At 36.8% G+C, this 27,103-nt stretch overlaps 1 long non-coding RNA gene across 1 annotated transcript; it reads left to right on the top strand.

Moving 5' to 3' along the window:
* LOC112943462 lies at nt 1-26,628 on the top strand. Its single transcript, XR_003248584.1, has 3 exons — nt 1-73; nt 24,629-24,765; nt 25,646-26,628. It is a non-coding gene; the product is annotated as an uncharacterized LOC112943462 (long non-coding RNA).
* The last annotated feature ends 475 nt before the right edge of the window (nt 26,629-27,103 follow it).

The raw sequence follows: 27,103 nt of genomic DNA, 5'->3' as shown, positions 1-27,103 counted from the left end.
GAAGTTAAGGCTGTGGTTGACTGAGCACCTACTTGAATCAGAACTGGAATATAATAGCCTGCTTTGCTGGAAGGTGAGAGACTGGTACTGTGGGTGCAAGGCACAAAGGAAGCTTGCAGAAGGGCTAGATTTGTGTACGGAAAGAGGGTGTGAGAAAATGAAGCCTCTTAGTTTTGCTGAGATTTGGATTTTCTGTGCTGTAAGTCTGTACAGGTAAATGGTTTCCTGTCTCTGTGGGAGTCTGCAGTGATCTATTTATATAAGGGAGAGAAAAAGCTCTTTAAAGTCAAAGAGGAGGATTGGCAGCTTAGTCTTGCAGAAAGGTCTCTGAGGGAGAAAGGCTGCCCAGTAGGTGAAATAGTTAAAGAAGAGGCTTGCATCTTATGGTTATACTTTTAGTTAAAACTTTTATGAAAAAGTATTTGATTTTTTTTTTCCTAGGCTTTACTGCCTAGGCAACTGGAGTTGGAAGGAACTTCTGAGACTTCCCTTCAATTAGAGATAGCTGAGGCCGATTGAATCAAACCTCCTGGGGCAGCAGGTTCTGGAAGGCCTCCTTCTAAGCCTCCTCTGGGGAATTAGGTAATCCAGCAGCAGGCAGAACTGAGGCCAACTGAGAAAATCTGTATTTTGACCAGTGGTCACTTCCAAACTGTGTTTGGCCACTAGATCTCAGGATATCTSTTTGCATTTTTTGATTACTTGTTTGGACTGCATCATATTACGCTTAGTCACAGATTACCAATTCCTACAAACAGTTGAAAATGGTAGTTGGGATAGTAATTCATGTCATTTCTCTAGTATTCGTATGTTACTTCGAGCATGTCTATAAACCTACATTTTCTTTGCTAAAATTTTATTGCYGAAGTAAAAGATGAGAAAAGAAACAGTAGCTGGTCAGTAGTACYGAAATAGGGGCTCCTGTTCCTAAAGTGTTTAACTTTACTGTGAATGCGCTTTCTTAAAAGATAAAGGAGTCTTTGAAGAAAACAGGATTACCCTTTTCCTTTCACATGTAGATAACATATTTTGCTAAATGCATGTAGCTGAAAAGAGTAGAGTGATGACTTTCAACTCTGTTCTCCTAATAGTAAACCAAAAGGAAAATTGGAGAGTTATTTTGTTTGATGCTTGTTTGATTATGCAATAGTGGCATAAAGTAAGAGGTAAGAACATTTAGGAACATTAATGTGAGAAGTCTGAACGGGGGAGTTCACACAGCTAATGATTATTGCAGACTTGGACAGTTGAACTTCAACTGCAATCATTTGACTTGTGGGTAAGCAATGAAAATAATGATAACTTTGTATTTACTTGTTTATTTTWTGTTCAGTTGTTTGATTCTTGACTGACACCAACGTAATGAGAAAGGAGATCTACCTATTATGTGCTATATTTTCTGTTAAGCTAAAGATGCTTGAGTGTGAAGACTCATATTACCTATGTTCTTTATGGGGTGTAGATATCTTTTTCTTGCTGTGCCCATCTCCCTATATCTCCCGATGCTTTGTAGAGTTTTGGGCTTGCCATGCCCATCAAATGGAGTTTCAATTTTGATGGCTTCTTGCTCAACTACTTAAGCTTTTAAACCTAGCTTGTGTCACTGGATTAGGARTGTGGGCACAAAATAATTACACACTCAATTATACTGTCTGAATAGGAAGCATACAGTAGCTGAGAGATAATCAGGAAGCTGTTCATAATAGTAATGTTTAGTTACTAGCTTCTGTAACCCGACTGAAACAGGAATCCACTGACTGGAAATAGAACGGAGGAGAGCCAGTTTGAAATCAGTTCCAGGTTTCAGCTGCTGCTGGCACTTGCCTATGGACAGAATGGCAGGCCATGAGGCTTCTTGGCCTGCAAGTCCAAGGGAAGCCTCAGCCAGAAGTGAGATGGCATCAGAGGAAGCCATCTTCTCTAACCCTGCTAAACACGTATTGTGTCTTCCTTTTACCGCAGTGGTTTTGAGGTCTGTGCTTTAAAGCTGTTATACAGCAAAATTGAATTCCTCCAAATGAGACTGGCAAAACTTTGATTAAGGATAAAGGATGGTCAGCAAAACTGAGTGCAAAAGTATGCCTGTTACTTCTCTCATAGTAGTGGAAGGTTTTCCTGAGAGTCAGAATTCCCTTGGCACCATGGTTGCAGTTGTTTGACCTGTTTTCCAATGTTCTTATGAAATTAATCTTAAAACTTATTTTTTAGAAAGTCTCTAGCCTCTCTAAGGCTCCTCTGTCGTAAATGCACTTCTGCACTGTTAAGATTGGAAGTTTGCTGCCCAGGCAGCTTTTCGGAAACAATATCCTGTGATGCACATTACTCTATACAAAGTACAAAATAATGTGAACTGCAATTTGTGCGTAGTAGCYGGTAATCTTCTGTGATCCATTTGAATTTCTGTGAGGATGAGGAACAAGTCTCTCTAAGCTCTACCGCTAAAGTCCAGGCTCCTCATAAATTTTGTTCCTTGAAGGTCCAGAGGGAAGAAAAAAAATCTGATAAAAGAGCTTGCTTGTGTCCAAAGCCCAGTGAAATTAATGAAACCTCAGTTGTTAGGTCAAGCTGAGGGATCACAATTGTAAATGGGATTTTTTTTTGTAGGTAGGAGGAGAGGTTATATGCAAGGTGAAAATAGCGTGTTGTTGTTAAATTTCTCACTCATTTGAGGAGAGCTTCCTTAATATAAAGGTCCTAGTAGAACAGATGTGTTTCTAATTGCATTCTTAAAATAAAATGTTTTTATTCAGAGTTTGCAGCACAGGAAATATCCTTCAGCAAAGGGCACCAGCTGCAAAACAATAAAAGGAGCTTTAAAAATTTATCCACTCACTGGCAGGTTTTTTGCCCCTTCAGACTTTATAAAGTTCATAGTTTCTTTTAGTACTTAAAACAGATAAAATTCTTTTTTTTCATTTTGCATGAAGAAAAAAAGTCACTCTGACCATTTATGTAGTAATTGCTCTGAAATGAAGGACTCTTGGTGGTACCTGCAGCCTGCCCGTTGCGATTCAAATGGGCACTGCACTCCCGGCTTTGAAAATCATGTTTCAAGTAGCTACTTACATACAGGGCATACTACTGAAAACAGTACTACTTATCTGGGCAGGATAATTGTCTGCTGTGTTGGGGGTGGTGGGGGAGGAATAGAAATCAACTGGCATTTAGCTACTAAATATATCTTTCTAATTTTTTAGTMGGATCATTCTTCAAAAATCTTCTCTACAGAGAAAAAAAAAGGGTGATATTGACTAGTCAATGCAAATCTTGAGAAAGGACAGAGAACTGGTTATATGACTGATATTTATAATGTTTATTCTTAGTCGGTGGTGGTCAGCAACTCTGTTATAAACTAATCTCTTCCTGTAACCTGCTTAAGCAGATAGGTCACTTAYTTGCAAATCAATTTCCCTTTCTTCACTCAAGTGTGTCACCTTTTTAAATTCTCACCTGCAAATTTCATCTGAAGTTTCTAAATGTTGTTACACTAAATGGAAAGATGCCTATGGGTTAACTAAATCTACTGAAAATTACACTTGATTTGGCAAAATGAATGAAGAGGGTGTGTGTTTGTGTGGGTAGAAGAGTGGATAGAGAGACCACATTTCTTCATTCTACTCTCATTTTTGAGGCTGATTAGCTGTGTAACACAGATAAACAAAAAGCTAGACTAGTTAGATGCAATCTTGCTCAAGATCCTAATGGAAATCTTTGGCGGAGCAGATAATTAAACTTGGACTGATACCATGAGACATGAGAATCTAATTAATTAAACCAATCTACCTTTCTCCCAACAGTGGTCAGAGAGTGACTTTTTAAATTTATCTGTAGGTCTTATTCAYTCTGAACAGAAGTGGCAAGAACATTGGAAAAGTTTGAGCCACTTGGCAGGGAATACAGATCCAGGTAAATTACTAATATAACCAATTATACAGCTGAGGGAAAATCTTTTGTACTGTCTTTTTTTGCTCATCATAATAAATATCCCTGTCTTATCGGAAAAAATAGTTTTCTCGGTATCAAAGAAAATACAGATTTTTGCATCCTAGTAAGACTTCTGTTTTTCTCTCAATTATGGTTATTAGTTTACTTTCTCCACTGCTTTGTGTTCTTGGTTTTACTTTTAGCTTTTCATACATTTTGTGAAAAGGAAAAAGCAAGTGTTTGAACACATACTTTTTCTTATYATTTGTACTAGATGAGTTGATTGCTGAAAGGCCCAAGTTCTCTCTACCAGTGTTGGTTCAGTGTTGCCTGGGAAAGTTAGGATTATACAACTGGACCGTGTTTATAAGCAACTCCGAAACATGGGTTGCATAACATCCTATGTYATTTCTTTGGCCAATACTTTGGTTACGTTCTGTGGGCACAAAACCTACTGTAATTAAAGGCTCTTTTSTTTCCTTCTCTGAAGCAGATTACTTCTCTTTATGGYGTCATGGAATTTTTTTCTCCCCTAGTTCTTTTATTGCAGAATCTGAAGAAGGTGTTGTAGGGCAATGTGGCTGTGCCAAAGAGTACTAAGCTATGGAGGTAGTATTTTCATTATTTCCAAAGTTGATATTTTGCCGGAAGTTTAGAATCAGATTTAGTTACATATTTTATAAATGTAAATTGAGTAGTTCAAATTAAGTAATAATGATATCTAGACATATGGAAATATTTTATATGAATGCTATTCACTTACATGAGTAACACATACTTCCTGATTTAAGTACACATTCATAAAGGATTTAATATCTGTCAGACAGATATCATCCAGTGCTTTGTCTTTTCTTCCTGTCTGCRGAATTCCTGCCCCTTGCAATGCCATTTGTGCTTGTTGATATCAGGGGATTAGAAGTTTTGGGTCCCTTCAGAAAATTAGATCAGAAATTTTTCATTTGTGACTCGCTGACCTAAAAATAATACTTTAAAGAACCATTGTGCTGTGAAGCAGAGAAATAATGTCACCTTATTTTATTGTTGGAAAATGCGGAAAGTTGAAGTGACCTATATCTAAAAAAAGAATTTTAAATTGTTTTTAAAAGGTAGGATATTGCATCCGAGTATCCAAAAAAAGAAATGTTTGGGTGGGAACCCTGAAAAATAGCTATTACCGTAGTTTTGTGGTAACAATAATAAAAAAGTAGATTTAAAAAGACAGACACACCAAATTTCACAACAACTGACTCCATGATTCTCTATTACTGCTGGAGCAYTAAACAGTGAATATTTTACCTGTACCATGTACCTGGACTGGAGCACTCAGTCACAGAGTAAACGGTGTGCAGCAATCTGAGATKTCCATAGTCCCTGTAGTCAAAGGAATCATGTGAATCACGTATGTGTGTGCTTTGATAAATCGCACATTGGGAACGAATATCTTTTTTCTTTCTTCACAGCACTATACTGTAACTTATATACAGATGATATGAAATTAAGTTTTTATCATAAAATGCGGTTATTTGAGATAGGTGACATACTCAATAAGAACTATGGGTGGAATGGAAAAGGTGGGTAAAAAAAAAAAGACAGTACAGTAGAAAGGCAGAATGAGAAAGAAACAAAAGAAACCCAGCTTGAGGTTGTGCGTCTGCGGGCAGAGGCTGCACTCTGAGCCCTGCTAAGGCTAGTTGGGCTTGTGTGTTTGTGCCCTAGGGGCTGCAGCAGGGAAACCCTGTCATGCATCCAAGGAACAAGTGCAGCAGGAGACAACTTGAGAGATGTCGGCAGCCCAGGCTCAAATGCTAAGGGCAGAGTTGCCAAATGATCCACTGTCCCATAAGACAGTGACACAGGGCAGCTTAAGCTGCAGCTCAGAATCACTTCCAAACTATGCTTGCAAATTCAGATTGACTTTGTGTTATCTTGTATACATAAATCACAGACTGTGAGGCTTGAAGAAGCTTGCTTAGTGTTAGGAATTACCCAGATACCAGCTAATATWTGCTGCCTTACTGATTTCCTGTTATATTATCTTTGAATCACTGGTGCTTATTGATATCATTTTGGGTTGGTTCTTGTTTTATCTCTACCATCTATACTTAACTCTTATGATTGCAATATTTGTTTTCCTTTTCAATGAAGAAGAAACTAGATTTGCCTTTAGATTTCATATTTTTATACAGGAACATATACTACAATGTTTTCCTGTAGGGGTATTTCTGAGTATTTTATGAACAAGTTGGAATAATGTTTATTTTGTCTGTGTATTTTACTACTTTTATGGCATGACTCAGGTTTCATTTCAACACTTCTTTAATTTTCTTATTTGGTAATGTTTTTTCCTCTCTGATTGTAAGCTTCAGTCTGCCATGGCACTTATAGCTATTTTTCTCTGAATATTCTGACTTTCTGAACTTGAACACATTTTCTATGTTTGCTTTTACTGTCTCAATCTTTTTTATTTATCTTTTAGTTATGTGATTTATTTAAAGAATAATCAACATTCCACAGGCTATGTCATGTTTTTAGGCGTATTCATATTCATCTCTTATTTATGCTGCCAGATGTGGTGGATGTATTCAATAGTAGCATATTAAAATAATCAGAATGACTCCATTAAGAAAAGAAAGTAGAAGCAAGAATTTAAAGTGCTTTATATTAGATTTGGAGCTTTAGTTTTTTTGGTAATATTTCATTTTCTTTAATGTGAAAAACAAATTTTATGGAGTCAAGTTCTATGCATTCTAACAAAATACATCAATACGAAAGACCTCAGGAAGAATTCTTTTTTTCTGGATCAGATTCCATATAGCTTACAGTGGTATAGACTAAAAGTGAATGTTACTCTGGCAATATCCAAAACAATTCTATTTTTTTGTTGATTTCGGTCTAATTCTATTCCTCTTGTTTTGCTCCTTTAATTTAGGGCTCTTAAACTTTGCAAAATGCATTGTTTTGATGATTGTTTTTTCATTGTTTTGAAAATCCAAAATGTTCCTTGAAAATTTAAGACAAAATAGTTAATGAAAAATCCTGATATTTTTCATGGAAAATAATCTGTCTAGGTCTGTGAGCTTCTATATACTGCATTGACGGCAGTAGTACCTAAACACATCCTGGATTTTTTTTAATTTCTTCTTCATTTATCATCTCATTTGCTTTGTTGCAACATTTTCCTATGGTACACATCTATGTCCATGATTATGTAGAATTCGGAGATATATAAGAAAACACCAAATTACATCAGACACATGTTAGCAATACACCATTTGTGAATGATCATCCTGGAGAAGGTATCTGTCTTATTATGTTCTCAGTGCAAAACAGCAACCTTCTGTTTAAATTCAATTTTGTTTCAAAATTGATTTCTGGTTCCAACACAACGGTCAGGGACATGGTTGAAACTATTGAGAGAAAATGGCTGCAGGGAATCAAAATATATTAAATCTAAATAAAGAGATAGCTGAGAGACTTTGTTGATTTAATTTTTATAGCTAGGAAATGCACATAATTTGGGAAGCAATAGCAGTATTTTTATTAATCTTATCGAATACACAGATAGTGAAGTGCTGGGGAAATTCAAGGTAATGACATGGAAAAAGAACCCTGGAAAAAGAGTTAGAAATTGACCCTGTGATTTTTAATTATTAAGAACTTCTTGGCATGAAGCTTAATTAAACTCCTCCCCTGCTGGTGGAGGTCTCAGTCAAACTTAAAGCAGGGAACAAAATTTTCTGTTTAAATGAAATTGAAAACTTTTGCTGACTGACTTTTTTTATAGTACTTACAATTAATCTCAGCTGTGAGTAATGATGAAAAAGGTCTTAAAGACAGATCTGACAGTTTATCTTAAAACTACAGATTCATCYAAAATTAACAGATGTTAATTTTACTGAGTGTTTTTTATGTGCGTTTATGTCTATCTCGCATCACCTAAAAGTGCATCACATAAAGTGCTAGTGTGACCTCCCTCCGCTCTTCTGCCTTCACCTTAGTAAGTGCGGGGGGCATTTGTTTGGTTGTGTAGTCACATTGCTAGGGTTTATTATTGCTGGGGTTTCAGGTAATTGGTTGAGGAAATTATAGCTTTTCATAAGAGTTTAAGTAGTGGGGAGTGAATGAAAATGCAAGTCTGATTTCATGGGCTTTAGTGACAGTGGAGGTTTGTCCCTTGYGGGGATCCTGAAAGAAGTCTTTTGAGCAGCCTGAGCCTACTTGTTCCTTGCTTAGCTTCGCCTCTTGCCCTGCCCGTGTGGGCTGGGGCCGATATGCAGCAGCGTTTGCAACCAGCTTCAATAACYGAGTCCTTCCCTCCCCGCAGGCAGAGCAGCCCTGGGAGGCAGCSGGCTCCGACAGCTGGCTGCATCTCAGCCAGGAGCCCAACAGGCAAACTGCCCTAACGCAGCCACCAAGCTGCGCTGCCTCCTTCCCTCCCTCTCGCTAGTAAAGAGCTTTGACAGGGTTCCTGCTGGCTGCTGGTTTCTGTCTGTGCGTGGCCACTTGAGCCACAAAAATAACCTACCTGCCTTAATCGCACTTTGTGCCTAGCTTGGCGGGTGCTGGCACGTGGTACTTGTCTGGGGCTGTTTCTCTTCTTGGCAAAGAATATAATATCATTAAGAATATAGTAGCCAGTGTAAGCTCTGTATGCTGTCTTCATGCACTGTTTGTTTTTCTTTAAATGTTACTTTAAAATATACAGATCAATGTTAAATGATTTTTGATATTCTTTATTAAAAGCCACAGTTTCCTGTAATTTTTTATATCTGTTAAATCAAATACAATGTTCTTTTCAGCCTAGGAATTTGATAATTTCATTTAAACCTATTCAATACAYCACCAGAAATAAAACTTTCTACTACAATTATTAGAGATGCAGCTCTATACAAAGACTTCCATGTCGTGCTGATGGGTACTAACTGTTCTTCTGGAGAAGATCCTGGATGTTAGGAAATTTATTTATAATGRGGAGAATAGCAGATGCTAAGATCAATTACTTCCACATAGGAATGAAAAAGGTGCATCTGTTTGCTAATCTAAAGGTTCGTTTACTGTCTTAGTGTGTCAGTGTCCATAGGTGTTTGTTTCATATGCTCCCCCAGAGCTATTTTTTTCATATTCTGGTMGCTGCCATTTTTTCCTACACCTGTTTTTCATCCCTCTTTGGCCTCACAGGGGAGGACTCGGGCAATAAATCATCAAGCTCTTGGAAATTAACTTGGAAATCTCCTGCTCAGGTTTCTCTGATTATCTGAAACACCAGCAGGCAGCCACAGAGCGGGTTAGGAGGAGCAGGCGTGGAGGGTTCCCTCTAGGCTGGAATTCATGCTCTCCCCTTCCTAATGTAGTTGAGGAATTAATAGTAAGAAGGAAGGAAAGTACTGGGTGTCACTAGCTTTGCTTGTGCTAGATAAGAGGTATCTGTGAATAGTTTGACAGTCTGTTTTCTTAAAGGTGAAAGGTTTTTAGAAGATCTTTTCTGAGATGCTTTTGGCATTTTTGCTTATACATTTACTCAAAAGAGTATTTTGTTAATATGTATGCTTATGCACTGTAAATCTAGAGCATTTCCCACTTGCGCTGCAACTCTGAATGGAATAATCTTAGCTGCATGGGAGAACCAGATCCTGAAATTGATGGTAAAAAAAAAGGAAAGAAGCAAGCTTGTCCTCTAGCTGATCTGWGCCACTTCTGAAGGGCAGAATGTTAATAACTTTTGGCTAGGTTTGTTAAAATATACCCAGGTATATATGATGTGACAGTGAATCTTGAGATCTTGATATAAGACAGCTCACCAGAGCAATGATGAACTTGCATATTATTTATATATGACTTTTCAGTTCTGTCTCCTGTATTTGCCCCTCTTTATGAGGAAGAAAATGAATATATAATTTGTCACAGATGTATTTTGAAAGGATACAAAACACTAGTTTGTGGAATAGAGGTGAGTTCCGTGAAACTGAAGTACATGAGTTCTAGCTTATAGGCTCTAAATGCATGCAGAATTTAAACGGTAACTAAATGTGAAATATATAGGTTTGCTGTAATAGTTTCATTTCTCTACTGTGCTTATTGAAGTCTCAGGTCTTAAGATATTACCTCTAGGAACAGGAGGAAAAAAAATCAGGCATGCTTAAATTTATCCAGTGTTACTGCTGAATGTGAGATAATGCTAGATTGTTAAGAGTGGTTCATTAATCTAAAGCAAAACATCTTGGCTGTTGCTATGTTGATAGCCCACATGTCCTCGAATTAGAAACTCTGAGTGATGTCAGTGAAAGATATAAAGAAGCAAAAGTAAACAAGTATAAAATTAATTTCATTTGGCTCTTTAAAAGAACTACAAGTAACTTATGTGAGAAATTTTTCTGTTTTATTTAATATAGATTCAGTATTGCCATAATTCCTCTATTACATAAAATGAGCCATCAATTTGTGGTTATTTTCAATGGAACCTTAGGTTCAAAGCCATTCCAAAGGCTGAAGTGTGATCACTTTCCAGGGAAAATTAGGCTGCTGAGCCCTTGACCATGGCCTCAGGAAACAAAAGCTGTGCTTAGCCTACTTAAGCTATGCTTAAACTACCTTGCCTTACATATGGTAGTGTAAGATGTAATTGAGAGTTATGCTCCTGCACTTTGCGTTTGTAAACACTTAAATATGTTCTTTTAGGAAGAGGTAAAAACATATATATGCTGCTCAGTCTAAACATGTGAAATCTACTTTGAATTACAAGCTGCTGTTTCATGATAAATGAATAGCTGTGCTTTGAGTGGTGGCTATTTGAATGATGTATTCTGAGGTCAGCTCCTATGCATTCAGTACACAGATTGAAATGTTAACTGGTAGGCTTGATTATTTTTATGTAACCATTTTGTTTTGGCATTTTTTCCAGTGTGTGTGTGKGGGGGAAAAATATAAATGCTCTGAAGAGAGAAAGCAAATACCATAAAATTCTGTGATGTACGTACTATATATTTGATTGAAATGTGCTGCTATGGTTAAGTGACCTAGTGAATGAGTGAAATATCACACGGATGGCACTCACACTTTTGTTATAGATAGCTGGCATTTATAAAACCCATGTAAATGAACTACTATATGTAAAAACATAAGGCAGTTGGTTTAAGTGCTTTATGGATTCCAACTTTTAAGTTTTTATGGACTCGTGATTGATACTATTACCTTGTGATAGATTCTGAAGGTCTATAGCACCCTGGTGATGATAAACTATAGTGCAGTGTCCATCATGGGAACACAGCAACAGAAACTCTTTACTCATCTCGGAAAGTCAGTCTACTATTAAAGAACTTCTAAGTGTTCAGTGTTTAAGAAGGCGCAGTCTTAAGTACTGAAGAGCTGATCTTCAAATTTGTTTGTGTATTTTATTAGGATGCAGGAATGACTTTATGCACTATTTGATGTTAGGCCTGGTAAGTCCTGGGTAAAAACAAGTGTTATGATGGGGAAGTCAAAGGGATTCCTGAGGAGTGAGAAATGAAAATAGGGATGTTTGAATACTAACTCTAAGAAAAGAAGAAAGCTTTAATTTAGTCGTTTTAGACTATGTAAAGATAATGTATTTATAGCAGTGAATTGTTAACACTGTACAGTAGCATTAATTATTTTTTTCCCTGTGTTAAAATTAGAACTACTTGGGGGCTGAGTGTATCTGAAACCAAATTATTTAAGTGTGTTCTGTCCAGTGCACGTTTCCTTTGACATTCATGTCTGGTGATATGATTTAACTGAGTTGGAATAACTCAAATTTTCTGGCTGTGATGTAATTCAAAAGTCATTTGAATTTTGAATTCAAAAATCATAACTATATAGTTAGTGTGACTAATAAAAATATAGCTGGGCAAGTAATGTTTTTCCTAGTGCTGCACGGGGACCTGTGGAAATGGAAAATGGGCAAATTTCCCTTTAGAGTTGGGGAATTATGAAATTCATGCACCCGTAGTGTCYGAGTCGAATTCTCCTGGATCTTGACTCTGGATGAATTCTGCACAACTAACTCTGCTTGGTCATGAGCTGTGAAGCAGTGTAAGAGAACGGAGGGTGCAGTGAACGGAGCCCAAACTGCTCATCTCTGCAGGAAAGCTCTCTCCTTTTCTCCCAGTTTTTTTGAGGAAACAGTGTACAAGCCCCGCTGAGCTCACATGGGAGATGTTTTCATGTGTTCTACATGAGCTGCCAGACAGGGCAGTGGCACTGAACGGAGCCTCCTGCTTCCAGYCATTGGTGGGAAGAAGCACAAAGCACTGATTTAAAATCAGTGCTCCCTTGGAAAGACGTGATAATATGTTTGAAATAGACCAGAAGAAAAGAATTAATCCCTTTGGTTTGGGGTCATGGAAAGTGTTTTTTGACACTAAGGCTTTTATGGCCAGGTGGGTAACCAGTTTTGAACCAGCAGTGCCATAAATTAGGAATTGCTTGAATAATTGACTATGATACCTCCAGTGAAGGATTGCAGCTGTGGTTTTGCGTTTATAAACATTGAAGAATTGCCTCTTGTTAGCTGAGTACTCCCATTAAATGGGCGACTGTGAAACTAGTTACTGGTTTCCMCATTTACTAACAAATGTATCAGTTTTATAGTTATGTTGCTTTTCCATAAGTAAATGGCTGCTCAGTTAAATAACTCATTTGCATACTTTTCAAATTGTGGTGCTACCAAAGCCATAATCAGTCTGTTACAAAAACTCTTCTGAGCCCCAAATGACATTAAGGAGTTTCATAGGAGAGGCATATATCATGGGCTGTGTACATGGTAGTGTTTTTAATGGGCTTTTGCTGAGGAGCACATTGACATCAGCTCCCCAACAAGGGAAAAAAAAAGTGTGTTTTAGTATCTTCCATATAGTCAGAAATACTTTTAAAAGTCCCTTATTGTAAAATAAAACTTGTGTAAGTGATAATGTACATGTCCAGCACCATACTAAAATTGCTAGAACTTTGAGATTTAATTGCAGAATGTGAGCATGTTTTCTCCTTAYGTGGTTTTGTGTGGGGGGTGTTTTTTGGTACTGATTTTACTATGTATCTGCATTTCTGGATCTTTAATACATAATAAATCAAGGAAATCTATACTTATTCTAAACATTATGAAGTGAATTTGAACTCCTGGAAAAGTAGCTTATGAATTAGTTTGCATGAATTTGTGCTAATATTCTCTTCCTTAGAAATTTCAAGAATGGGAAATTACCACCCTCAAAGTTGGTTCTAATGGTTTTTTATATGTATTTATTCATATAACATGAAGTCATGACAAACTTATCTGCATCTTTATTGAATTTCAAAAGATACATTAATAACTTTGAGTCTTAAATGAAACTAAATATACACTGCTATATTGGAAAAATATAATTGGAAAAATTACTAATTGGAAAAAACATCCAATATATTTCTGGTTTTGTCACTCAGACAAAAAAGTATATTTGTATTAGCTATTGAAATTCAAATTTATTTTAGTATGTTTAATGAATTTTTGCAATGAAAGCTCTGCAAGTTATGAAGAATTTGCTCACAGCTCCAAATAAGCAACAAGAATCTCTCTTTGAAAAACAAAACCTCAATGACRTATCACACAGTCCGTCATACATATCGTACCAAAAACATAGTGTTTAAGAATGAAATTAGTTGCCTGACAGTTGCAGCTGTATTTAGAGAATGTAGCTCACTAGACTGTTTTGAAGTGGAATTTGAGTTTCTGGCAAATCCCAATGAATCTAAATGAATCAGAGAACAGTTCTTTTTATTTTTAACACAGCTTTAAGGATGGTCCGTGGCCTTTGTACCCCAAACAGAAGGGTAATAATTCTGCTATGTTCCTCTGTCAAAATATTAATTAGATATATGGACATTGCTATATTGCAGTGTAGTAGTGTGCAACAAAAGGAGTTGTAGTGACTTCAGGAAAATAAACACTATTGTCCTCAGAATACTGCCATTAAAAGGATGTYATCATAACTGAATTTTTTCTTTAACAAACACTTCTTGAGATCTGATTGCGTTTTCCTTCCTCCTCACAAAACAGCTTGCTTTCAGATTGCTGTTTCTTCTTGATTTTTTTCTTTTTTTCTTTTTTTAACCTTGTTCTCTTTTACCTCCCTGATGTTGGGTTAATCAGGTTACTTTCATTAGCTATATAAGCACTCCATCCTATTTGATTATGCTTGGGCTTCTACAAATACCTAAACTGAAATTTTCAAAAGTGTTCAGCATTAACCTCAATCTTCTTTTGGAATTAAGAAAAAAATTGCATTAGTGCCCGATAGAGCAGATTTAGGCCAAACTGCCCAGAGTTTCTGAATAGGAGATATTTGATATGAAACATGCTTAGAAATCTAATGCCTTATTAGAATTTGTCTACTGGTACAGCAACTTATACAGCTTTTTCCAAGCTGCTAACATGATGTTGATTCTTATTCGTCTTAGCTTAAAAGCTCTTCCTCTCGAGCCCTTCAAGGTGTTGCTGACATTTTTTTCTTTCTTTTTTCTTATCTTTCCTGATACTTGCAAGAGCTTTTCCAGAAGAGATCAACGTGCGGTAGCTGCAGCACAGCAGTGAGCTTCTGAGAGATTGAATTTCGGGCAATTTTCACTTTGTTGCACACATCGCTTGTCTGTTTCCATAAATATACAGCAAAGTGGATCTTACCAAAGCAAGTCAGGTTTACTTGGAAGATCACTATTTTGARGGAGAATGAGGCAGAAAGCTAACCGGGCAGTGAGATGAATCAATTGTGGGGAATAGAATGAGGTTGTAGGCGACAGAAACTGTCTTCCCTCTGCCTTGGTACATGTACTTGTGAGGTCTGCCTTGCAAGTGCCTGATAGGAACTACCTTTAATTACAGCGGCCTACCTTTCATTTCTCTTAGTTTAAGTCTTTACTCTTACTACCAGTAAATTSCAAGTGCCACTTTACAGGTTGTCTGTCTTTTGATACAACTGTGCTGGGGAGCKCTCTCAAGGATCTCGAGTTTAGGCAGAAGCCACCACCGAGGTGTTGCTGTGACAAACAAGCCTGGGTGACCTGCAGCAGAAAAGTCTCCTGCTGCTCTGCCTGCTCAAAGAAGCCAAAGCTTCTTTGCCAAAGCCAAAAGCCAAAAAAGCCTTTTCTTTTTATTTTGGCAAAAGGACAAAAAACGTTGGCTGTTTCATGCTCCTTATTTTGTTGGATTTTTAAATTTTTGTATAAATTGAAGGGCGCTTATATTCCTATGAAATATTAAGGATTGTAATGTAAAAAGAATCACTCCAAAAGGTAGATGTTAGATGTAAAGCTGAAAAAGCAAAGGGGAAAGATCAAAGAAATGGAAAAAAACACATGGTATTATTGAATGCTGTTGTGTTTCATTAGGATCATACCAGCATTACTGATATATTTTTCATAACAATGATTTAATGATCCTTTTTCCAAGGAGGGGAGAATGGAATGATTTCTAGAATACACTTTTAGAGAGTTAGTATTAAAATCACCTTATAGGTAAGCATTTTGTGTAATTGGTGCAAAAAAAATAAGTAAAATAGGAGCACTCGTTCTTGTCTCATCTAGGTTTTTATAATGCATATCTCTGGAATGTGTATTTTTAACATAGCTGAATGACRTAGGTATAACTTAGGAAAATTTATTCACATTCAGCTGTTTCTTAGGGATTTGCTTAGTTTGTAAATTCACAGGTTTGCAAACCAAACAATGATCTTTATGATCCAGCAAACAAAATTCATAAAAGAACAAAAAAATCRAGCTATATTTTTGAGTCTTACATATGTAATGACTTCATAATCTTAGCATATCTGGCAAGTCAGTTAGTAATACCTGATGAAGAACAGAACTCYTCCATGGAGCAAAAAATGTGACAGATTTGATTTAAAAGAATGAGCATATCCCAAGTTTATGGCTGAGTACTGGCCTTTGTTCATCCTCTAGTCATGGAAAAAAATGGAACTATATTGTTGAAAATTTTTATATATTAAAGTGCTGCTGAGTTTCCATGTAAAATCATAGTTCAGCTTTCTTTTCATGGTAGGAATTGACCTTCAGGAAAATTCTATTTGATCCAGGCTTACTCACTGTAGTGTGTGGGACYGCATCTTCTGGTCTAGACTTCAACATGACCCTTGTTCTTAGAAAGTAGGCAGAAATTCCAGGTGGTACAACATATGCTTAATCTCCTGAAAGATTATATTATGCTAAGGTATTTTATCATGTATGCAAACCTTTCTATATTCTGTTCAGTAGAGTTTCAAGATGAACTTTGATCTATAATTCTCTGTATTCCCGGATTACTGGAATCATCTACTGGGATCTGAATGTCTGAAACTATATTCMCCTCGTGAGGTCTGAAATACACCAGTTGCCATCAATGGTTTCAGTCATGTTTGATATTAAGTATCTGAATTCAGTTAAGGACATGTGAGATGACATTTAATTTCTGCACAAGTCCATTGTTTCTTCCTTTTTCTCATTGCCCTCTGAGAAGCAGAGCACAATTTAGCTTTATATAGTGCTATACAGTTTTGTTTTATGTTATAGTAACATACCTAGACTGAATATTTTCCAGGTTGTATCAGACACCCTCCCTACATTTTTAGGTTTATATTGTTCAGTGTTTGAATTGAGTTCCACTGAACTTTGTTCCTCTTGCACAAATCAAGTGTGACACGTGTTTTCCCAGTGGTCAYTTCTTATGTTTCAATAATTGGCATCTGTTGTAAAAACTTCTGTTTTCCCACTATCACATCCCCCAAGAAGATCCCAAGTGTGACTCTTGGTGCTCATTCCAGACTGATCCTCATTCAGTTCTGCTGCTACCATGCTTGTGTGTCCTATAGCACCAGGGAGGATGGCAACATGCCTGCTGAGCACTTAATAGTCCAGGCCTAGAAAGTTGCATTCCCAGTACAGTGGAAGTGCTTAAAATAGGTAGTGATGCTGAGGTTCCCCAACCTGTTCTTGGCTTCAACATTTTAATTTTTAATTTGATTTTGTTTTCAATATAGACACCTATAAAAAGTACTTCTTGCCATTTACTAGATAGATATTTAATTCCTTTGTTAGTTTAATCTCCCAGATCTGGGAGATGGTAATGGTGGCTCTCAGTTTTGCAAGTTAAGCTGTGATTTTTATTTTTTTATTCTCTTTTTGTCTTTGTTCTGAGTTTCAATGGGCTCAACTGTGCTCCAGTATCCTACAGGTGTCTCCTTCCTGTTCTCATCTTGCAAGGGCTCTTAGGACTCTGAGGACATGGTAGGATTCTTGGATTGGCCATGTCTTTGTTTCCTTCACAGAATTTCCTGTGTATATTTTTTTTTGAGTACTTTGAACTCCGTATAACCAAAGTAAAGAATGACATTAAGTAAAAAAGCAGCAAACTCCATTTATGCTCTTCAGCTCACTATTGTGGGGACCTGGTAGTTGCTAAGGAACCAAAAAAGTCACTTTGCACATCCTAGGAGTTATCAAATCATTGTAGACTGGAAAAGAAGATGAATAAAAATAATAGTAGTGTAATGCCAATTTTGCACTTTTTATTTTCTAGGATACGTTGAACTCAGCATTGCTGATATYTTACATTTGGAAATCAACTTTGCCATGGAGGCATGTCTGCAATATATGCTCAGTAGCCTTTTGATAAATATCCATATAGGCTTATTAGTGTATTCTTATGCTAATGACAAGGAGCATGTTCTGCTTCGTTGTCTATTCTGGAATGTCCATTATGGAATGGAAACTTCAGAAAACCCTTATTTGCCAGTTAAAGTAGGATACTTTACAGAGTACATCCTCTTAAGGGAGTTCTGGGTACCTGAGTGCTAACAGTGGAATGCAGTTCTCATTCTTGCACGATCATATGAGCTGTATGGAATATATGAGCATTTTACTTTTTGCTTAAAAATAAAGTTGATTAGCTGTCAATAGATTTGTTCCAGGAAGCTATTATATGTGTCAGGCAACAGATTTACCTCTTCCAAACTTTCTAAAAGTTTATTTTCTCAAGGCATAACTTCTAAACCATTTAATTTTATATGAAATCTAAATGTTTCTTTTCTGGTACTATAATGGAATAAAAAAAAAAAAATTAGAGTCAAGTCCATGAGTCAGTTTAGCATTTCAAAGTCCATTGCAGCTAATGCATAGATTTCATAATTGATTAATTTGTGAGAAACAAAACTCCTTCATAATTTTCACTCTTTAAATTCACCAAAGTTTTCCTGTGTCCACTCTATTGTTTTCAAGTCTTAATTAGTCCATCCCTATGCTGTCTAAGCTCTGAGCAAAAGTACTGATAAAATGAMGTACTGATAAAAGGGCAAGTTCACAGGTTATTTTATTTGTGTTTTTATTCCAGTCAGCTGCAGTTTAGGAGCAATTACAGAATAAATTGAAGTGCACTGAAATTGCATATTAGAAAGGAAGAAGTGAAATTGCCAACAGAACTTAGTGATATGAAGGRAAAAATGAGAGTGAAGTTTCTTGGTGCTGTACCATAGAGCAATGCAACACAGCCTGCCAGGCCATTGGGCTCGGTTTAGTTTCTTCCAGTAGGTTGCTGGCACTCAGTAATTCTGTCGGCAAGGCTTGAGACTCGATACAGAAGCAAAAGACACAGTGACTAAGGAGTTAGATGGGTTTATTGCTGGGGATTAGAGAATAAGCTGCTACCAACCTACCCCTCATGTGACACTGCTGAGCTGGCTGTTAACTGGCCCTTAATCCATCTGATGCAAGGTAGGCTGTATGTTGGGATGTACGGTGTCAAAGACATGTTACAGACTAGGGGCTTTCTGARCTGAATTTGTAACACCTGCAACATAGTGATGATCATTTGATGAGGATCAAATGTTTCTGGTCCTTTGGAAAACGGCTTTGTCYTTTAAATGTATGAAGGAAAGTAGACATAAATCCCACTGTTTTTTTGTGCACTGTCTGATTTCAGAAATAGGAAAATGTACAGAAGGGTATGGCAAAGGATACAAACACAAACACTATCTATTGTACTTCTATAGGTCAGTATTTCCTCGCATGAATGCAAGCTTAAGCAAGATTTATATATCCAAGCATCATAAGTCAAAAGAGGTACGAGAAACTTGTGATTACACTGACAAATAACAGTTGTAACAAAATAGATTCCTTCAGAGAGATGACAGTGATTTGGCATTTCCTTGTTGTGGAGAGAATGGGCACGGATGCTGTGCTACAGAAGTGCTGTAGCCCAGAATGCACTCAATGCTTATCCTCATAGAGATGACTTCCATTTCCTGTGCGTAGTGTATATTGGCTTTCTTGTACCTTGTGCTCGTTAAGTCAGCAAAGGCTAACAAGTGGCATTCAGTGTGGCTTTGGAATCTGAATTTTCTAAACTTTCTTTCATTGTATATTGAGAATAGACATCTTAATTTGGTGACTTTCAGTTTCTGATTTTTAAACTTGGTATTTATCASTAGTTGTATGAAAAGATGTGTTATGCAAGGTTATCTCTAAATTTTCTGTGTTTGGTGATGTGATAATGTTATATAATGTGTTATGGACAACCATGTGGTTAGAATGATGCATTTCAATCTGGCATTTGAAAGCAACCTGTTTCTTGGCAATCTTGAAATCTTGCTTTGCTTTTTTAACCATTTATTTGTCTTGCTACTATGCTGTAATCATACAGGATAAGATGACCACTGTATTTAGCTGGACTTGGAATGATATACAAGGAGGTAGATATCTTTATTTGCTAATTAATTTGCTTGGTCCTTAATTCAGAGGGGAAAAAAAAAGACTGAAAAAGATGCAAAAAGAGACTGACAGAGCAACAGGAAAAATATGAAGAAAATAAACATCAGGTGATTTAACTTTTTTCACAGTACATTTATATTCAATTACAGTTTATGAGAAGAAGAGGAGGGCCATTAAACTATCAGCAATAATCAAGATGATGACTGCAGGGGCTTTTTTCTTCCTACCTATTGGGAGTTGCACTGAGTTCAAGTAGAATTTAATGTGAGAGAGGAATAAAAAATAGAGTAACTCTTATGACAGGGCTTGGAGAGTCTATGAATTCACCAAGCTGTGCTGATCTTAAATAGTTAATATCAGCCTGTCCAAATTGCTTACCCAAATCAATGCAAGGCGCTCTCAAGACACTTGCTCCAAGTTTTTAAGATCACTAACCCATAAAAATAAAGCTCAGTTGAGACAGGTGGTTAAATGTGCCGGAGGACTCTAAGTAGAATTGAATGCCATTATTATAAAATTCATTAATTTGAATGACTTGGTTGGCTGAATTTTAAACTGCTCTTGTCTCTGTTGCCTCTGATGCCATCATAGCTACAGGAATTCAGTGCTGGCTGATGAAGTGTAAAATATTTCTCCTTTTTTCTTTGTTTTAAAGAAATTTAAAAAGAAATTAACAGTAAGTCTGGAAAAGGAAAAAAAAAACCAGCAGCAGTCTTCTCCAGCAGTTCTAATAAGAATATAATATAAACTTTCACTAATTCAGTCAGGGGTGTATAGAGCTAACAACAGAAGCCTGATTTAAAAAGTGGATATGACACAAACATTCCACACGTGCATGTACACTACATGTAAGCTGTAAAAAATCAAGTGTTCAACTGAAGATTTTAGCAGTTGCTAGACCTCCTCTAGAACATCAGGTACAAGATAATATGCAAATTGTGTAAGGAAAGTAGTTAGGAAGTAGGATATGAAGGTTGTTCAAAGGAGAATTAAAAGTAAAGAACACAACTACTGCTGCAGGGCAACCTTGTTCCAGTATGTCCAGCGTTTTCCATAAGGAACAGCTGAAATTTCTCACAAATCATACCAGGACTATTAAATCCAGGTGGCAAAAGAATTACATTCTTAAAAGTCTCATAAATTATGGGAAAGATAAAGAATTGAAAGCCTGCTTTAGTTTCAAAACTCTTACCTGAACATTCTTTTTCAGTGAATGTTATTCAAGGAGAATGTGAAGGGCTGTTTTATTTTGTTTATCAGTTTTTGAATTTGTCATGCCTGCCGAAGAACCTTTGGGACCAGTGGAGTGTAAGAAAGCTTGCTATGGTTTACTGAGCKTTCCTGCTTATCTAAAACTACATAAATTGAACCACCAGCTACTAAATATTTCAGTATTGAAAACAACATTGGCATCTAGAGAGGCCCACTGTGTCATCTTGGCCYAATGCATGGCACCTCAGTGGAGACTGGGGAATATAGTATATGATCTAATTCAGAAGATAGAAGTGAAGGTGCTTGTATTCAACTGTGAAAATTATAAAAATAGGRAAGGATCTGTGAAACTCATGGAACAACATGGGAGTGGTGTGGGTAGACAAATGGGGATGCATGCGTGTGCAACAAACAAACAGTTTACCTGAAAAGCCACCCAGAGTCATTTCCTATATAGCGGAAACAAATAGATTTTCTTTTGTCTGTGGACAAATCTTCAGCTACAGAAGAAAGTTCATATGTCTCTGACCTGAACCCATGAAATGCTCTAGAAAAAAAATATTACTGAAGCAGGACTACTATTGTGAAGCTTGTTATCTTGGCAGTATCATTGTGTGCATCATCAAAAATGAGTGATTTCAGAATCTGGCTCAAATACTTGAGTGTTTGTTGGGGTTTTTTATTTCCTTTTTTCATAKTACTCATTACTTGGTATTACATGTTACTTTACCCCTAAATAGAGAAGCTGAAAACCAAAAAGCCTCAGCAGAATACTTGCGAAAATCRCATTTCAGAATCTGTCCTGTTCCATAGCAATCAGTATGGTTGTGTGCATCTGAGCATGAACACATTGTTCCATAGATGTTAATAACAAGGAGTGTAAAAGTAATATGTATATCATACATACCAGTGTATTTATCTAAGAAAACATTGTTCTGTAATGTAAGCAATCAATGATGCTAGAAATAAGCCTGGAAAATCAAAGAATTATAGTAGAAGCTTATAAAGGGTAGGCACAGGATGGAAAAAAGGGGTTTTGAATGCAGCTCTAAGCACAAATATTGAGCAATCTAGAAAGGAGCTGGTATCTGAGCATAACAAAAGCTGTATATCTGGCTTAGTTTTGTGAAAAAGCCTCTAGTGAATCTAAGAGAAAGTTGTAAACGCTGAAGAGTAGTGAGAGCAACAGAATTTTGTGTTTGAGGAATCTTTGCCTTGAAGGATGGCAAAGGAATATAGGAATATATTCTTTTGCCATCTGTTGTATAAGAATCACGTAGCTCAATCATAAACAGAGTTCATTGCGATGTTAAAAACTGTCCACTGGTGATAGTAAAGGCAGAGGTGTTTCTAGGCTGCACATAGATATCTGCAACAAAAGCATTAGCTGCCACCGTACTTTAAATACCCTACATTACTTTAAAATAGCATATACAGAATTAGTTTGTAGTCTTATCATTAAATTCCATTTAATGGTGTCTTATTGTTTGTTCTAATACTTCATAGATGGTGTTTTGCTTGATACCTACCTGTTAAATCTAAATATGACAACTCAAACGGTGACTTCGAGGAGGAAGGAGCAGAGGGACAAGGGCGCAGGTCATTAGAGTGTAACAGTCATGACAAGGAACGTGACAGTATTTCTTTATTTCTGCTCAGCAGCTTTCTTTTCCTGATACTTTTCAGGAAAATCTTCTTAATTTGTTTTAGTCTGTGGAGAACAGTGGCAAAATTTTACTAGTCCTGATTCTGTGGTCTGGCTGCAGTAGCGCAGTCCCTTAGTCCCCAAGCAAGGGGGTTTTTCCCCGGTTGGTCACTTGCTGGCAGGAGGGAGGGGGCCACAGCAGCAGTCCTGCTTGGGCACTGGTGCTGTAGGAGCCAACAAGCGAGCCCGCTCCTGCAGGAACCTCGTTACTTTCATGTGCGCTGTTCTATCTCAAACATGTGCTTTCTGTTTAAGTTCTGGAAGGGTTATGTACAGAGTGGTACCCTGGGGCTTGGGGAGCATTTGGGTGCTAGAAACACAGTTTGTGCCACTGTGGCACTGACTGCCTTTGCTCTCCGTGTCAGTCCCTGGGTGAGAGTGGAGTGGACATGGGATGCGGCAGCTGCAGCTCTGGCTCGAGCGGCAGCCGCTGTGGCAGCGGGTTTGCTCTCTGCCCTCTCGGAAGCAGCAGAAGTGGCTTCTGAGGTGGAAGGCCAAGGGGGAGTTTGGGGGAAAGTAGCTTCTATCTTTAGGTGTTTCAGAACTATAGCACTTTAAAAAATGTTTTCAAAGCCTTTCAGTTATTTTGCACAGTGAAAAAAGACAGTAGGGAAAGATGTCAAGAGAGACAGCTGAAATCTCCCRACATTATTATGACAATTTCAACTGAGACTGAGATCTGAGGCTTCTGGGCTCTGCTAGAGCATGGTGTTCACCTGAGTCGTGCAATACCTGCTACTGAAAGGGGTAGCGTTGTGACATGTGCGTGAGAGACTCTTGTTCTGGGACTTCCTTTCAGAGCATAGACATGAAATATCCTTTCTCAGAGAAATGTAAAGATTATTCAATACAGATCTGATAAAGGACATTTTAAGAATAAGTATTACTCTTAATASCCAAATCTGTGATATATCTTGAAGTTTTTGTATAGGTAGCCAACTACAGATAATTTTTAAAACCTGTTACTGCAGTAACAAATAATATCCATCAAGGTTGTCATTTTCATATTTTCCTTCTGTACTCTTGTTTTCAGAATCGATAATTCTGACCCCTTTTATCAATGATAGAAATGAAAGGTTAAGGATTGAGAGGTTTTTCTGCATGTGTATAATCCAGCATAACTCCTTTCTCCTCTCCTTCCTTTCTGATACTAGGAACCACAGGGTCAGCAACCTGGTTTTGAAGGGACYTCAAAAGGTAAATGCAATAGGTGCACGTGCCCACAATCGGCCCTGAGTAAGAACTCCTGTCATATTTAATGTGGCACCCGATATCTTCTACAACCTAGCAGTTCCTGAGTGCAAGCCTCTGTTTGTGCAAATAAAAGATTAAAACCCCCTTTACAACTCTAGTAAATAGCTCATAAATAGTAGTAGCTTAATGAGAAAAACAGTGATTACATATTTTTTCCCACTCTTTAATGGGTGATTTTTTTGTTCTCTTTCAAGGCAAGACATAATTAGCCTGACCAAATATTTGCAGGTTTTGGCTCTATGCTGACAAGCCTTCCCAAGCTTTATTACAGAGCAGCCAAAAGCTTATTAGGACACAGGAATAACAATAAACTTAAATGTAGGTTCCATCTAAGWTCTCACCAAATTTCAATTGTAAAACAGTTCAAGGAGATGAACTGGGAGTTACCCTCATTATAAGGTGCATTTAAGTTTCCAATGTATAGTTCTCCATGAATAAACTGTGTTATTTATCACCTTTAATGCATTTAAAGGTCATAGAAAAATATAGCAGCAATGAAAAGTCATAAGCTGATGAGATACGGTGTGGTATATATTGTGCAGTATATTGTTCAGATAGATTCCACGAAGCTAACAATAAGTCACAAGAAGGAACAGGCTAAATGATCCAGAAAAATTAAGTAAGTGGGGCCCATCAACTCAAGTACTTCACTCTCACAAAAAATGTTAAGTCTCTCCTGAAGTCAGTATAAACCAAACGTTTTCTTTGCATTTTAGAAAGATTAAATACTGAACTGATGTGTCAAGTTGTTTTTTCTGAGCTAATGGATTTTTTTCATCTGCCCCCAATCAGGAATACTGTTGCAGATACATTTCGGAGCRTGGATCCTGAAAGCACAGATGCTGTAATGCACTAGATTACATTCATATTTGTTTAGGAGCCTTTAATTTGCATCACTGCTGGAAGAATAGAAGAGTTTGGCCTATATGGTAAGTTTTTAAAAATATATGTGCATTGCCGGGTTCCTCTAAGGGCACATGTCGCTAGCTTCCAGACAGAAACTGYTGTATAAAGAAACTGTCAGCAGGAGGAGCCCTGAGCAAATGCCTCTTATTGGTATTTTTCTTTGATAGAGAATCTTTTTAGAGCAGGACATGAGTGGTGTGAATTAATTTTTTCCTCCTAACAGATTCTCTTAAAATGTTGTGGAAGATCCCTAATGATTTTCTGTACATTTAAAAAAAAAACAAAAAAAAACCAAACACTCCTTCTAGACAAGAAATCTGTTGCAAACCATAGACTCAAGAATTTTCTATCAGCCTTCTCTGCAAAGATCAGTAGATTTTTCTTTGTTTCCTCCTTTTTTGTTGTGCCAGAGATGGTATCCTGCATGCATTCACCTTCTTGTTTTTCTTGCTATTGCTCCAAGCTATTTCTTGATACACAACATAAAAACCCTGACTTGGTCATGGAAATATTTTTCCCTCTCTTAAAATCCATCCTTCACATCTCTAGAATTGTTCATGCTGAGCTGCAATGTAGAGAATGAGGTGGTCAAGACAGCTAAAAAGTACGGGATTTGATAGCCTATACAAATACAGAATATTTCCATTCCCACATTTTCTCCTCTTTTTTTTATGTTTTCACCTTGATTTTGGTTGACTGTTCTGCATAGTCTGTTTCATTGAGCTGTGTATACTATATATAATACAAAACTTAAACTGAATTCTTAGAAGGTACTCTAAATCAGATAACATGGAATAATAACTAATATCTAATTCTAGCCAAGAAATAATAACTTAAGATTTCTCGAAATTAAATCTGGTTCTGCAATAAACTCAGTGACATTTGAATTTATTTTATTTTCAGGTACCTTTTTGTAATGAAAAGATTTGATGAAGCTGTTTCTTGTTTAAACCAAAATGAAGAGTATGTCCTAGGATATTGTGCAGCTCATCATTAACAGAACTAAATGGCAAGTTACTGAAAATAACCTTCATAGTACTCTCTTTATAGCAAGCTTTGCTTTGAATGTCATCTAGCATTCCTAGCAATAACATCCTGTATGCGTTTTGATGTAAGATAGCAGGGCTCAATTGTGCTGAATGACCTTTTGAAAATAATGATTTACTGCTTATTCATGGTGCCCGTTGCTCTGAAAATTACTGGTATTTTTTTGTGATGCTATCTGGGAGCCTTCAATATTGCATTGATGTTCAGAGGTGTGCTGAAAAGTATTTTATGAGCTGTGTGAGATTCCAAACTGGTAGTAGATCATATAGGTAGRCTTGAAAATATTTTTTTTCTAAAAACAGAACTGTGGAAAATCTTTTTTACTTAATTGCCAAGACCAAATTTCAAATTTGAATATCTTCCTGAATCAGCTAATACTGCCATCAGTTAATGCTTCATTTTCAAAAGGAATAAGATTTTCAATCACTTTAAAGAAAGCCAAGTAAGTATCTATCAACTGATAGAACTCAATATGGTATGGAGACAAAATAAAACAAAACCAAGTTTTCCTTAGGCCCCTCCTGATGCACACAAGCCTGTATTTAGAAGCAGCTATTATAACTGAAAATTTGGGCTCCTGACTTCCATCTGGAATAGCAATGTTTTTCAGCAATGTATTTTTCTTGAAAATGCAATATTTAAAAGTGTTTTCCTTATTTCTTGTTGCTGTTTTGTTCATTTAGTTGCCACATTTTTCCACTCTTGCTTTTTGCAGCAGGAAGAGTTATATGCTTCATTTCAGAGAGGGTAGACTGATTCATCGAATCAAATGTTTGGATTAGAAATGACCCATACATTAATTTTGCACTAAAGATTTTGCTCCGGATGTCAACTTTTCCCTCAATGGTCAATATGAATCACTGTAAATGTAACTGATATGCCCAGGGAAGGAAAAATTATTTTGTGAAACCAGTGACTTTGACTCCATTTTAAAATTAAAACATTTGTGTCTTACTAATTTTCAAAGAATAATATTCTGGYATTCTAAATAATATTGTTTGTGTGAGTGCCCAAAGAAAAATATTCCTCATGCTTTTGGTTTCTTTGCATAGAGTTTCCTGATCTTACAGCCCTTTGTACTGCATCTAACAGCTGCTGCTTGAAGAGCAGCAGTAAATTCTCCTTGAATTTGGGGCTACCTGTAGTTAGATTAATGGCTGAGGGGAAAAATCCTGAAAACTGGTTTCAGTGGAATCATAATTTCATTTTAAGCCTGTCCAAATCAACAAAATGACGTATAAATAAGTATATGCAGAATAGTATTGCAGTTTACAATCTGATCTTTACATCTCATAAGTATATGTTGGATGATAA

This window comes from Nothoprocta perdicaria, unplaced genomic scaffold, assembly GCF_003342845.1.
Source record: "Nothoprocta perdicaria isolate Ctin4 unplaced genomic scaffold, notPer1 scaffold_15, whole genome shotgun sequence".
NCBI classification, from domain to species: domain Eukaryota; kingdom Metazoa; phylum Chordata; class Aves; order Tinamiformes; family Tinamidae; genus Nothoprocta; species Nothoprocta perdicaria.
Note: the sequence above shows the minus strand (reverse complement) of the source record. Positions and strands in the feature narration are given on the sequence as shown.